Source organism: Lepidochelys kempii, chromosome 6 (genome assembly GCF_965140285.1).
Source record: "Lepidochelys kempii isolate rLepKem1 chromosome 6, rLepKem1.hap1, whole genome shotgun sequence".
Classification (NCBI taxonomy): domain Eukaryota; kingdom Metazoa; phylum Chordata; order Testudines; family Cheloniidae; genus Lepidochelys; species Lepidochelys kempii.
This window is the reverse complement of record NC_136385.1, coordinates 15456763-15468654: the sequence shown is the minus strand read 5'-3', so window position 1 is coordinate 15468654 and position 11892 is coordinate 15456763. Positions and strand designations below refer to the sequence as shown.

The 11892-nt window shown below is 46.0% G+C and overlaps 1 long non-coding RNA gene across 1 annotated transcript; it reads left to right on the top strand.

Moving 5' to 3' along the window:
* The first annotated feature begins 59 nt into the window (after positions 1 to 59).
* LOC140913801 (uncharacterized) lies at positions 60 to 11738 on the top strand. The gene is made up of 3 exons (XR_012159660.1): positions 60 to 164; positions 8823 to 8913; positions 11068 to 11738. It is a non-coding gene; the product is annotated as an uncharacterized LOC140913801 (long non-coding RNA).
* The last annotated feature ends 154 nt before the right edge of the window (positions 11739 to 11892 follow it).

Below are 11892 nucleotides of genomic sequence, written 5' to 3'. Positions count from 1 at the left end.
GGGTGGGGGTGGCCTGTTGATGAATAAAGATAAAGAATTGGCTGGTATATCTTGGTGTGCAAGAGACACGCTGAATTCTTCACCAAGGAGGCCAACTGACTGTATTCTTCTCATGAAAGGAGGGTCCCAGCCAGCCTGGCTATAAAACTCTGCAAGGATTTTGGGTGAGCAATATTCTACAAGACATGAGAGTATCTTGTGAATTAAGTCTAGGCTCTAGAATGCATGTTATGATTTTGTTTTATATGTAGTCATTTGTTTCCAGTACTTCCACTTGCTACTATTTGGATCTCTCTGCTTTGGTAAATAAACTTGTATTTGATTTCACTATAAACAAATTGAAGTCGTGTGAATTGAGCAGAGTGGTGGTCTGAGGTGGAACTGATAAGCTGGGCCATATGGCTTCTTTGGAAGTAGCAGATTGGTGAAGTCTGTGAGTGTCTAGAGGGCCAGGGGGTGGGCACTCCAGTGGGATGCTTGGAGGGTGCCTGTTGCTAGCCTATAGAGAGCCTGCAGGGCTTGGGAGGTCTAGAGGGGAGTGATTGTGTTGCTTGTGGCTAATGGAGTTGGGGAGCTGACCCCCACCAGGCACAGACAAAGCTCCCTCATGCTAAGGGCAGGTGGTAGCAAGATGCTTTCACTCTTGTGTGACAGGCACACTTCCTTCACACAGCCCTGGCAACATGTCTCAGCCCTGCCTTGGAAGGAATGGCTGCCTCTGGGAGTGAGCGGGACTCCTGTATGCCCTTGTCATCAGCCTCATCTCCTCATAGCACTGTGGCACCAGCGGCCTGTGGCTGACAATGGCCAGAATCTCCTGCAGAAGCTGTGGGGTTTTGGGGAAGATGCTCGGAAACTTTCTGTGGGAAAATGCCCTTTTTGCATAGTCCAGAGTTTTCAGCAGGACATCTCCCTGGCTGGCCAGCCTGGAAGACTCATGTCAGTTTCACTGCCTGAATTTTATCTGAATTTCAGAATGTGAAATTGACAAAAGCCATCCAAGAGGGGGTGCCCAGTTGTAGTGCCTTGACTCTGTGCTGCCCGAGCTCTCAGCCTCCCTACCTCCTCCCCAGCTCTGGGGCTGAGGAGGCTGAATGCCCTGACTGCCTCTCTGCTTCTCTGGCTCTCAGAGATGGGGGAACCAGGAAGGTTGAATGGCTGTGCTGCCAGAGCCAGGTGCCAGGGTGAGTGGTGGGGCTCTTCATCTGTTGCAGCTAGGTGGGAAGGCTCTTGTCAGTTTCACTTTCAGAAACTAACAAGTGTTTTCCAGAGGGGCAGTTGAAAAGCTCCAAAGGAATTTACTTGAGATCCCTTCCTGCAAATAATGTCACATGTTTGTCTTTTCCTCCTGGAATGGAAATTTTTCAAATATGCGACATTGTCCACGGAAAGGGATTTCCATTTTCCAGCCAGCTCTAGGGAATACGTCTGTGTCCAGTTATCTTTTGCTGTGGTGTTATGACCACGATTAGTGACTGTAATGGTCCTTGTGAATTAGATCATCCATCTGGTGTGTGAGGAGGAAGCTATGTTTTGGGAAATGGGGCAATCAAGGCTGCTCTGGCCCTCTGGCCCCATCAGCAGTGAGTGGATTTCCCTGTTTGAACAATAGGGTTTTGAATGGACTTACCTCTTCCCAAAGACTTTTTAGGGGGAGAAGAAGGGAGGCTGGAATTTCTTCCTTCTCCCCGCTCTCCAATCTCAGCCCACGACTTAAAGAGCTGCAATTTTCTCCAGCTGACCACCTGACATGGTGTCAGGAAAAATCTGCTTTTAAAGGAGACCGGCTCTCTAAGGAAGGAGAGCCAGTTCACTGCCAGAAAGACAAGACATGGCTGGAGGCATCGGGGCAAGAAGCAACTTGCTGTTCCTTTAGGACACTGGCTAAAGCCCCAAGGACTCTCAGGAGGGATGAGAATTCCAAGGAGGTGAAGGTGGTGAACTGCATTCAGATGTTCATTGTTTTGTCTACATCTGAATTTCTCCTGTGCTGTCTACAGGGTCTGTGTTTAAGAACTTCCTTTGCAAAGCTTGTATTCCTTGCTTTATCTGCCATGTGTCCTCTAAGAGTTAAACTTCTGAGTGCACAGCTCTGGGGACAGCATGCATAAACTACAGGTGGGAGGCCTGGGGGACTCAGCACTGCTCTCGGGGTGGAGGGCAGTATGACTGTGGGATCTCACATGCCAAAATGGGCACCAGAGAGGACATCTGCATCCCGGGAGTGTGCTGAGAACTCAAAGCTAGAGACAGTATCAGGAGGCTGCTCAGAACCAGCAGGCTTGAAAGCACAGGGAATCCTGACATTGGGTCCAATAGATCTGACTGGTGATCAGCCACTAGAAGGGAACTCAGCCAGGGCTGTAACAGAGGCCAGAGAGGATTTAATTACCTCCGGCAAGCCATGGTGCAAATCCCAGAGGGAGGGCTTGACATGGGGACTGGGCTCATTCAGTTATCTCCATTGGGTTAATCCAGTTGTGTCCTGCCGAGAGGATTTTCCATGTAACATGGTGGATAGGGTGGCTCAGATCTGGACTGAGAAATCTCCCGGCATGAAGGCCGAGCAAGGTCTGGAGGGACGAAATGCCAGATCTTCTCTGCTTGAGTTTCAGCCTCTGCTGGGGGAGCACAGGGCTATGATCTGAGGGTTGGACTCAAGTTTCCTGGCTGGTGAAGGACAGCAGGCAAAATCCAGTGCTCAGGGAGAAAGTCCTTGGGCTGCTGCCCTTTGGAAGGACTGTTAGGCCTCTGCTCTAGACACCGACCATGTGATGTGGACAATCTGGTTGTCTGTCAGCCCCTTTCAGATCTCCCTGAGAACGCTGTGGTGAGGCAACTCTGGCAATGCCTGGAGTCCTCAGCTTTCTTAGGGCTGGATGCGAAGACTCTGGAGGTCAGTGGGAGCCCTTCGATTGACTTCAACAGGCTTTGGGCCAGGCCCTTCGACTGTCAGTTCTGTGGAGCCTCAGGGGGAATGTAAAATAATACAGACATGAGTTCAATTCATTGAGGTTCAGATTCACAGCAGAGATGGTGAGCTTTGCAAAGAGTTCCTTTAGAATTCAGTTCATAGGTCATAGTCCAATGTCCAAATCTCATATTCAGGGTGTACCAGCATAACTGGGACTTCAGTCTTGTGACTCAAACTTCCCCTGATGAAGCCTAAGCAGATCTGAGATGACAGAATCAGGACCCAAGGATCTTTTATACAATTTCATGTCTTTTGACAAGTTGGAATTTCTTCAGGGAACAAAAGGTAATTAGGATGACTTTGAAGGAGGTCCATCACCAGTACTTAGCTATATGAATTAACATAAGGCCATTCACAGTACATTTCAAAGAGAGATGAATGCCGAGATATCCTATGTTTACAATTAATTTAAATGCAAGGATCTTCTTTTGACCTCTGAATTATCAGAATACAGCATAGACAGGGACTGTTGATTACATTGTCAGACCCTACTCATACATATGTAAAAACACAAACATTATCTCCCCACATGTCTTTTGAGGGTTATTTATTTTGCAGGATGTTTAACCCTTTCTAGCCATGTGTCACAGAAGGGTAACACTAAGCTCAGTTTTAGCTTATGCAATGGGGACTGAAAATCATTTGCCTTTGCAAGGAAGGAAATAAAAATATGTGTCACATCCTTCTTCAAAAGCCGGACAAGCATTTCATTCTCTAAAAGGAACTCTGTACGCAAACAGATGAGGTTTCACAATAGGGTGCAGAGAAAACATGGGAGCCTTTGCCCAAGCTCTACATGAACAAGCAGAGCATTGTGGCTTTGGCATCCAAGATCAAGGACACTGTGCAGCAGAGATTGTCTAGTAGCTGGGGTTTTCAGCAAGGAGCTTTCAGAACAAACAGCCAATATCTTAGCTAGCGCTGGACTAGGCAAATCTAACCGGCACGGCAATGTGAGCTAGTGAAAATTAACTGCCAAAAAACTTTGCTATTGCAGTGTTAAGGTTGCCCAGTAGTGCCTCGTGCCCTTCAAGATCATGGAGAGAGATTAAATTTAAACCTCTGAAAACTAAGAAATTAAGAGTTATGGTACATAACAGCCGGTTGGCAGCCGGTGTCAAGTGGAGTGCCCCAGGGGTCGGTCCTGGGGCCGGTTTTGTTCAATATCTTCATAAATGATCTGGAGGATGGTGTGGATTGCACTCTCAGCAAATTTGCAGATGATACTAAACTGGGAGGAGTGGTAGATACTCTGGAGGGCAGGGATAGGATACAGAGGGACCTATACAAATTGGAGGATTGGGCCAAAAGAAATCTGATGAGGTTCAATAAGGATAAGTGCAGGGTCCTGCACTTAGGACAGAAGAACCCAATGCACAGCTACAGACTATGGACCGAATGGCTAGGCAGCAGTTCTGCGGAAAAGGACCTGGGGTGACAGTGGACGAGAAGCTGGATATGAGTCAGCAGTGTGCCCTTGTTGCCAAGAAGGCCAATGGCATTTTGGGATGTATAAGTAGGGGCATAGCGAGCAGATCGAGGGACGTGATCATCCCCCTCTATTCGACATTGGTGAGGCCTCATCTGGAGTACTGTGTCCAGTTTTGGGCCCCACACTTCAAGAAGGATGTGGATAAATTGGAAAGAGTCCAGCGAAGGGCAACAAAAATGATTAGGGGTCTGGAACACATGACTTATGTGGAGAGGCTGAGGGAACTGGGATTGTTTAGCCTGCAGAAGAGAAGAATGAGGGGGGATTTGATAGCTGCTTTCAACTACCTGAGAGTTGGTTCCAGAGAGGATGGTTCTAGACTATTCTCAGTGGTAGAAGAGGACAGGACAAGGAGTAATGGTCTCAAGTTGCAGTGGGGGAGGTTTAGGTTGGATATTAGGAAAAACTTTTTCACTAGGAGGGTGGTGAAACACTGGAATGCGTTGCCTAGGGAGGTGGTGGAATCTCCTTCCTTAGAAATTTTTAAGGTCAGGCTTGACAAAGCCCTGGCTGGGATGATTTAATTGGGGATGGGTCCTGCTTTTGAGCAGGGGGTTGGACTAGATGACCTCCTGAGGTCCCTTCCAACCCTGATATTCTATGATTCTATGATACCCTCCCCACACAACCTTAACTCTACCCTCCTGGAACTGTCAATAGCCACTAGAAATGGCTCAGTCAGGGTGGTGCCACAATAAGTGGATACAAATCACCCAGCAAGAAAATAGTGGCAGCAGATGTGAGAAGGAGGAAAGAAAACATTCCCATGGGGAAAAGGGAAGCATCATTTTAAGAGCGTAGAGTTCCCATGGGAAAAAGGGGGTAGGTGAGGCAAAGGCAGACTCAGGGCAAGTGAGGTCTGCTCAGCTAGTAGAAATGTGCAAGAAAACCAAGAAACAATGACAGTGAAAACATATTTGTACAACAAAGGAATTAAGGAGATGACCTCACTCACCTTCCCTTGGTTTTTTTTCCAGAGATCTGTGTCCAGAGAAAGCATCATGAGCAGGCTGGGCTGTTAATCTCAAAATCTGCAGTGCTATTGTTAGATTTAAAATTGATTCAGGGGCAGAAGGGACTGTGATTTGTGAAGCGTCTTTTAAGAAGAGCCCTAGCTCTGACCCAGAGTAACCAAAGGCAGAGCTCAGTAGCCTAGAGGCACAGATAAATGAGCCAACCTTATCAGAGCTTGCGAGAGTAATTCTAGAAGGATGGACTATGTAAAAAATCCCAGGTCCTTCCAAACACAAAATCCCTTTGGGAATACAGTGATGGAATTCCTGCATCTTATGGGATTCTGTCCAAAGGACACCATTGTCATGATGCCACACAGCGTGAGATCACAAATACTAAGCATTATCCACAGTGCTCTTCTGGGTATGGAGAAGTGTAAGAACAAAGCCCGAGATGCCATGTTCCAGCCAGGCAGGAATGCTCCTTTGAAGATAAGGTATCCTAGTGTGGAATCTGCAGTCAGGTGAGGAAACAAGAACCTCTGTTTGCCTTTGGTTTAAAATTGGTACAGATCTGTTTGAATTAAGTGGGAATGATCCTCCATTATTAGTGGACAACTACTCAATTAAAAAAAATTTGAAATGTTGCACAACACATCAAGTAGCAATGTAATAACAAACACTGTGAATTGCAGGTAGCTCATCATGTGATTCCAGAAGAATCACAGATAAAGGTGCCCACAAGTCACAAATTATTTTTATTATAGTAACATGTAGGGGCCCCAGTTTTGGACCAGGCACAGTACAAAACACCACAGATAGTTCCTGCCCCAGAAAGCTGACAATGTGAGTATATGACAAGACAAGAGACAACAGATGGATGCAGACAGGTAGGGGAGCACAAGGAAACAATGAGAAAATACTGGTAGTTGATCTCAGTACGACATTGTCAAGTTTTTTGAAGGCCAATAGCTCAATTTAACCATTCCCTTTGATATCTCAGTTCAGCCATGTTATGTCACATCCTTTCGATGCACAATCAAATAGGTTAGCAGAAGAGTAGTACAAATAGCAAAAAACTTGAGCAGATGAAAACAAAAAGTGGCAGATTCAGTGGATCCCAAACTTAGTACTGTCAGAGTATTGCAACCCATTTATCACTGCTTTATTTGGATCCCCAGCTGAGATACTTGTGGGCAGAAGGACAAAAACCTAGCACCAACATATGAAAAAGTTCTTGAGCCATAATCAAGGCACGCTGAAGTAGTTTATCAAAGAGCTACATACCAGGAGACAAGAACAGAGGAAGTTCTATGACAGGAATGCCAAATTGCTACCTCCACTGTGAGTGGGAGAATGTCAGATTCCAAACCCACTGCTGGACTAGCCACATTAAGGTCCATCATAACCACCGCTCAGTCCTCCAGAGGAGAAGAGGTATTGGCTGTGTTTCTTGAGGAACATCCAGAATGTTGCTGGAAGTGCTTGGATGCTGCCAAGAATTGGTTCTGAATGGAAAAATGCAAATTCATCACAACTGTTCATGAAACAAGGTTGGCTTTGATGACTTTCCCAACTTGAGAAAATGTGGAGGAAAAAAATTTCAAAATTGTCAAAACATTTCCACATTTTCAAAATGAAAAGTTCTGGTTTTCCAGTTCAAAATAACTTGTTTTTTTAAATGTAAGCTAACTGGACTGAAAAGAAAAGAAGTTGAAATTGCAATGAACTGTTTCAAAATTATTGAAACATTTCAATTGACCACCTCCCACAAAATTAGTTTTTCTCTTTGCAAAATTTTTTTGAGATTACAACTTTTTGTCCTGATTCAAGATGGGGAAAAATTTCTAACTCTTGAAAAATACTTGCAGGGTGGAAAAACCATTTCCCACCCAGGTCTCACAAGTAACAACGGCCCACTCAGGCTGACATCTTATTCGTCATGGACTTCAACCTGGTGGCCACCATCTCCACCATCCTGGCCTCTTATGGCTCCATTACTGTTGCCTGTATTGGACCCCAGTTCTGAATTTTCACTGTTTTGGACATAGCTAATGGGTTTTGGTCTCTGCCACTAGCTACCTCGTGTCAGTATAAAACTGCATTCACATGGGAGGGCAGTCACTTCTGCTGGACAGTCCTACCCCAGGGATATAGGAACTCCTCGGCAATTTTTCACAGATACATGAGACAGGCTCTGGAGAGGGTGGATTCAGCAAGGTGCATACAATATGTAGATGACCTGTTGTTAATGTCAGGGACAGAGGAAGAAGACAGGGAACTAACCGAGCAGATCCTTCAAGCTTTGGCAAGAGAAGGATTGAAGGTCAATGGGAAAAAGGCTCAGATGGGACAGACAAGAGTGACCTACTTAGGAGTGGAAGCGTCTCAGATGGGAAGGGAAATTGATAAGGGACGGGTGCAACTGATCCAGTCCCTGCCACTGCCTACAGATGTTAAAAGCTTGCAAAGTTTTCTGGGTCTAACTGGATTTTGCAGGGATTTTGTGGCCAATTATGCAGAAATAGCCCAGCCTCTATTTGACCTAACCCGAGCCTCAACTTGGGAATGGTCAGAAGAGTGTACTGAGGCAGTGAGAGTGCTAAAGGAAAATCTGGCCAGTGCTCCAGTGCTGGCCTCCCGGATGGGGAGAAATTCTTTTATCTGTACCCTTTGGTATCGGACACTACCATTGGCATTGGACACTACCATTAACACAGGAGTATGGAGCAAAGGACCGACCTGTGGCCTTTGCCTCTTGACTTTTGAGTGCTGTGGAACTGAAGTATGGATGGTGTGAAAAGGTTCTGTTGTGCTCCTACTGGGGGGTTGGGAAATTCAAATGCCTCACGGGAATGCAGAAAGTAATAGTCCAATCTCATCATGACCCCCTGTGGCTGTTAAACATGCACACAATCTTACAGGGACAAGTGAGTGGGCAGCATATTGCCCAATGGTTGCTGGCTCTACAGGCAGAAAATATTAAAGCAGAAGTGTTAAAGGAACCCATAGTCTGGGTAGCTGGATTACATCTGGCTGGCACCCCACACCAACGTGAAGCCAGCCCAGGTAAAACCCAACATCAGGTGTTTCGGGCGGCTAACCCCAATCAGGTAAAGGAGGGGACACTGGTATGGTTTTTGGATGGAAGTTGTAGGTATCAAGGGGGACGGAAAACTGCAGGCTTAGCTGTTGTGGGAATCAGAGGCAATGAGACAGTCAGCACCACTGGTTTCTCACTAGAAGCAAAGTCAGCTCAGGAGGCAGAACTGGCAGCCTTGCTAACAGCTTTAAATGAAGTGGATCCCAAATTTGAGCCAGAATGTTGGGTGGTGGTAGATTCAGATTATGTATTTTGTGATGCCACATTAATGCTGAGATGGTGAGTGGATAATCATTTCAGGGCAACAGACGGCTCCACAATCAAGCATGCTACCTGGTGGAAGCGAGTGGAGGAGCTGAGTCACTGTTTAACACGGATCAATGTGGTAAAGGTAAAGGCACACAAGAAAACAGGACCCCTAAGCAGAGGGAATAATCTGGCCGATGTAGAGGCCAAGCGGGCTGCAACAGAGGCACCCCCATGGCCCTGGGAGCCAGAAGAGAGAGTGCCTGTAGCAGTGTTAACAAGAAGCGGGGTGGAGACAGATCGGGGAGGGCGAATTCGAGAGTTGCAGGAATCTGACCCAGGACTGGAAGGCATCATGAAACTTGGGGACAGGCATGTGCCAAAGGTGGAACTAATGGAAGGGATTTGGTGTGTCTTAACAACTGAGGGACCAGTAATGTTGTGCCCTCAGGGAAGTCAGACGGCTTTCTTAAGCTGTGTCAAGGTTCCTTCCCCACTCTGAACTCTAGGGTACAGATGTGGGGATCTGCATGAAAACTCCTAAGCTTACTTTTACCAGCTTAGGTTAAAACTTCCCCAAGGTACAAACTAATTTTACCCTTTGCCCTTGGACTTCCACTGCCACCACCAAACTTTATCTGGGTTCCTTAAAATACATAGTTTGGAAACATCTTTCCCCCCAAAATCCTCCCAACCCTTGCACCCCACTTCCTGGGGAAGGTTTGGTAAAAATCCTCACCAATTTGCATAGGTGACCACAGACCCAGACCCTTGGATCTGAGAACAATGAAAAAGCATTCAGTTTTCTTACAAAAAGACTTTTAATAGAAGTAAAAAGGAATCACCTCTGTAAAATCAGGATGGTAGATACCTTACAGGGTAATTAGATTCAAACATAGAGAATGCCTCTAGGCAAAACCTTAAGTTACAAAAAAGACACACAGACAGGAATATTCATTCTATTCAGCACAGCTATTTTCTCAGCCATTTAAAGAAATCATAATCTAACGCATATCTAGCTAGATTATTTACTAAGTTCTAAGACTCCATTCCTGTTCTGTCTCCGGCAAAGGCATCACACAGACAGACACAGACCCTTTGCTTCTCTCCCTCCTCCCAGCTTTTGAAAGTATTTTGTCTCCTCATTGGTCATTTTGGTCAGGTGCCAGTGAGGTTACCTTTAGCTTCTTAACCTTTTACAGGTGAAAGGATTTTTCCTCTGGCCAGGAGGGATTTTAAAGGGGTTTACCCTTCCCTTTATATTTATGACAAACTGGGTGCATGGAAGCTTGGCAGGGGGACACCCCGGGTTTGAGGAGGCACTGGGAACTTTAAAAAGGTTTTGCTGGTGGCCAGGAATGGCAGCTGATTTAAAATCACATCTGGAACGTTGTTTGGACTGTGCCAGGCACAGCCCACCACACAAGGTGCTAAGGGGAGAATTAATGAGACAAGCTCCAAGGGGACCATGGGAAAGAATACAAATTGACTACACAGGACCCCTACCACCAGATCACAGGAAAAACCGATTCATGTTGGTGGTAGTGGATGCTTTCAGCAGGTGGGTGGAAGCTTTCCCATAAAGTATCAAACTGCCCGGGTAACTGGTAAATGAGGTATTCACTCGCTGGGGGGTCCCAAAGGTGATTGACTTAGACCAAGGAGCAGCTTTCCAGTCAGATCTGTTAGGGGAGCTATCGGCCTTCACTGGAATCACACAGTTGTTCCATATTGCTTATCACCCACAGGCTGCAGGGCAAGTGGAACGCATGAACCACACCATTAAAAGTGAGCTAAGAAAGGGAGTAGAAATGGGAGGAAAAAACTGGTCAGTTACTGCCCTTTGACTTAATGAGAATAAGGGCACAGGATTTTCTCCATATGAAGCGCTCATGAGAAGGCTCATGGAACGGTGGGAAAATCTACTTACCCCAGTACCTGGGGAAGTCACTATACACGGCTTAACACAAGAATGGATTTTAACTCTAATCGAACATGTAAAAGCAGGCGGTGGCCTGGCAAGACGAGCAAGGAGCAGCAAGAGTCAAAACATGGTATGACCTGCCTGGGGAGCGTAATCTACCCATGGTGGGAGATCTAGTGATGTACAAGATTCCAGGTCAACACCAGCTCCTAAATGGAAGGGCCCCTACCTTGTCCTTGACCAATTAGGGCCCAGTCTGCTATTACTGGGTACAGAGAATGGAGGATGAAAGTGGGTTCACTGCATGCAAATAAAAAGGTACAAACAGGGGATTGGGAAAGGCGACGTGTACATTTTGTTATGTGTGTATTACAGGTTAATTCAAAAAGGAGAAAAGGATGAAAATTCTCTGGCCCTGGATGGAACAATTACTAGTGCTAATCACAATTGTCACATTTACAAATTCTATTCAGATCCCACGATGTGAAGTGTCAAAAGGAGGAAACACATGGACGGCTACACATGCAACCTGTGGCAATAAAGCTAATGAAGACTATGAGAATCTCCCCATAGAAAGATGTACCACTAATACTCCAACAGGAATTGGGCAGTGTTGGTATATGGTTTATGGATTAGATGGGGGAATCCCAACCTGGTGGAGAATATCAAATTCATCAGAAAATATCGAATGGTACTCCCTGGGTGCTGCCATGATTAACGATAGTGGAAAACACAGTTACCCAGCTATGTGGTTTGTTACAGAGGGTCCAAAGAATATAACCCTCTAGTGTCCTGGAGCAAACGATCCCTCTTGGGAAAATAGGGCCCCACATTTAGGGTGTGATGTTACTATATGTAACCACAATGGTACTTCCATGGAAGATAATCCCCGAAGGTGTGATTGTTATGTACATATTACATTAGGCGTAAAATCCCCTTTGGGACGCTGGGTGTATGATGAGTTAACCATTTTACAGAATGTAACCCTACAGGTGATATGGATGCCAAGTTGGAAGAATCCAAATTTAAAGTGGCCACAGCCTGGAGCCGAGAATATTCCCCGATGAGCAAATGTCTGGGAGCCATTGTGGGAGCAGGTGCAGCCAGCACTTTTTAACGTGTCCTTTCACTCTATTACATGGGTGGGACGCCCCAAGGAATGGTGGGTGGACCAAATCCATCCTAATTGTAGTATGTACA